This window comes from Pteropus alecto, unplaced genomic scaffold (assembly GCF_000325575.1).
Source record: "Pteropus alecto unplaced genomic scaffold, ASM32557v1 scaffold76, whole genome shotgun sequence".
NCBI classification, from domain to species: domain Eukaryota; kingdom Metazoa; phylum Chordata; class Mammalia; order Chiroptera; family Pteropodidae; genus Pteropus; species Pteropus alecto.
The window spans coordinates 8,494,404-8,497,569 of record NW_006443138.1 but is presented as its reverse complement, the minus strand read 5'-3'; the positions used below and the strand labels follow the sequence as shown (position 1 = coordinate 8,497,569).

At 38.3% G+C, this 3,166-nt stretch overlaps 1 pseudogene; it reads right to left on the bottom strand.

Annotated features, from left to right (window-relative positions):
• Nucleotides 1-1,392: 1,392 nt before the first annotated feature.
• On the bottom strand, nucleotides 1,393-1,511 carry LOC112472417 (annotated as a pseudogene).
• Nucleotides 1,512-3,166: the final 1,655 nt, after the last annotated feature.

Here is a 3,166-nt window from a genome sequence, read left to right as displayed (position 1 = left end):
AAAATTCCAACTACAACATGAATGACAATGAACTTTCCATGTGAAGATCTGTGTGAAGATATTTTCAGAACAAGAACTTTAAAGTAGAAACAAGTTTGGAGTGTTCCAGGAATAGAAATAAGTCCTTATGATTGGAGAGAGAGGAGAGAAGAACTTGAAGTTAGAGTTCTTGGCAGATCATTCAGGGTTTTATCTATAGGGTAAAATAACTTTGATTATATCTTAAGTATGATGGGGAGTGATTGAGGGATTCAAGCCAGTTTATTTTATCATTTATGCTTTACAAAGATCACTTTGGCTGTTGGATTGGTGTATGGAGTGAGCAAGTATGGAAACAGGGAGATGAGTTAGTAGGCTCTTGTAGTAGTCCGGGTAAAAAATGATGTTTTTTTTGGCTGGTAGGGGTAGTAGAGATAAAGACATGTGTAAACTTCAAGGATGATACATAGGTTTTTTTGTTTGTTTGTTTGTTTGTTTGATCGACTGGGAGTTGGGGGGGGTAGGCAGCCATGGTGACATTTGTTGAGATTGGGAAGACTGGGAGATATGGAGTCTTGGAGGGCGGGCCTCTTGATATCTCTAAGCCTGTTTTCCCAGTTATAAAATGTCGGGTTTAATACCTAGCTTACTGGGTTGTTGCTGTTGTAAGAATTAAATGAAGGAACAAGTATCTGGTACAAGTAATTGCCAGTTTCTTTTTTGATATCAAGTAACAACTTTAAATAAACAGTTCCAAAAAAGAAGTGGGAATAAATTATCACATTTTTTCATTGTTACTCCCAAGTTCAATATGTAGTGTTTAAAATAATTCTCATTTCATATGTTTTACACAGAACCGATTGTGAACATGATTCTTTTATGCCTTGTGTTGAATGTGATTGCAGCCAGGAAATGTTCTGTTGAGGTAGTGATTCCTGGAAGGAAATGTAAGTGGAGCCATGACTGTTGCATGTAAGATTCCACATTATGGAACCCAATGGTGTGGAGTGTGAGTTGTTTTCTGTGATCCTGCAAAGATAGTCCCATTTGAAGACATGCTTTTGATGGTTGGACTGAGCATTTTATAATGCCCATCGAACTTAATTCAACCCTAAATTACAGTGGGACACTCATGCTACTCGATTAGATGGTTCTGAGGCTTGGACCCGCAATATAATTCATTTCTTCAGTATCTTTTGTGTGCAATACTTACCAGCAGCTAGATAGCTAGACAAGCTGATAAGTGTTGACAACTTGGAGGGTCACCCTTCTTCTGGCATTATAGCCACATTTCTTGAAAGCAAATGGTTTTACCTAGTACTTCCAATAGTTCTCTTCATCCCTACCCCATATGATGATCTCAAGTTTGGTGACTGTAAGCTGTGAGGGCTGAAATAATTTTTTTTTTTTAAATGCCTACAGCACCTAGTATTCCTAGGTGGTCTTCCATCCAAGTGCTAACCAGGCCTGATCCTGCTTAGTTTCCGAGATCAGACGAGATTGGGTTCATTCAGGGTGGCATGGCCGTAGACAGTGAAATAATTTTATATAGGCTTGCTATGGAATTTCGGGCATTGTGGCACATTGGAGATGGCTGAGAGGCGGTTTCCATCATTAGACCAATTTAATATTCAGCAATCGAGTTATAATGTCTTACAGCCTTTGAAATGAAAGTAGAACTACAAATTGTGATGACGTATCTAAGAACAGTTAATTAGTGAGTGAATTATATTTCCAAACTGGAAAACACTGGGAATCGCACAAAATTTAAGATGTAAAATGTGGAGGCACTAATTTATTTCTTTAACTAATATTTATTGACTATCTAGTATGTGCTAGGTACTAGAGCTGGGGAAACAATAAGCAAAACAAATTTTTTGCCATCGTAAACCTTATATTCTACTGCAAGAGACAAAAGATTAAAAAGTTAACAAATAAATTTGTAATACGATGTAAGGTAATAATAAATGCCTTGAGAAAAAATGAAACAGTATAAGAAGATAGAATAATAGGGATTCTATTTTAGATAAAATAGGGAACACTTCTGTGACAGGTGACATCTGAGCTATGCGTGTGAGAAAGCCACCCATTGGAATACTTGGAGGAGCAGAGGAAACTGCATAGGAAAAGTCCTAAGCTTAGAGCAAGTGTGGCTAATAATTTTCAAGTAGCAGCAAGGCGGCCAGTGTCGAGTGAGAAAACAAGGAAATGGGTTTGGAGATAAAGCCTAGGGCCATATTATGAAGAGCATGTAAACCAAGATAAGGTATAGAATTTTGTTTTGCGTGTGGTAAACAGCCACTGGAGAGTTTAAATGTGGAAATGAGATGATCTAGCATGTTTTTGGCTGTAACAGACTGGAGCAGAAGCAGAGTATTGGTTATAAGGCAGTTGGAGTAGTTAGCAAGGTGGTAGTTTATGAAAGTTTGGGTAAAGAGTGGTAGCTGTGGACCTGGTGAGAAGTGATTGGATTTGGAATATATTCTGAAGGTAAACCCAATTTAATTTGCTAGTGGTTCGAATATGGGATGTGGAAGAAAGAGAAGGAGACTCTAGATTTGGGGTCTGCGTCATAGAGTAAATGGTGGTGCAATTTACTTAGACGGAGATCTCTGGGGAGATCAAGAAGTCAGTTTTATTCTTGTTATTTTTGAGAAGTGCTTCAGATATCTAAATATTGATGTCAAGGAGGCAGTTGGGCATAAAACCTTAAGTTTAGGGAAGAAGCCAGGATTGGAGACAAATTTAGAAGTCATCCATTAATGTAAGTGACATTTGATAAGATCCCCTAGAGAAGGAGTATAAAGAAAAGAAACAGTGTGAGAACTGAGTCCTGAGGCATTCCAATATTTAGGAATCAGGAGGAGGAAAAGGAGCAAGTAGGAGAGATCAGCAAGGTAAGAGGAAGACCAGGAGGTTGAAGTCATGAAAGCCCAAATAAGAAGCTGTTATTGGAAGGGAGTGGTCAACTATGTTGAATGACTATAAGAAGTGTCGAGAACTGAGAACTAACCTTGGAGTAGGCAATGTGGAAGTCACCAATAACCTTCACAATAGCTAATGTAAAAATCATCTTTCTAGTCCTGATTCCTCAGACTCAAGAAGAGACAGTAGGATGTAAATTGGAGGGAAGGCAGAGTGATAGCTAGGTTCTAAATAAAGAACAAGTAACAGGACTGGTGAGCCT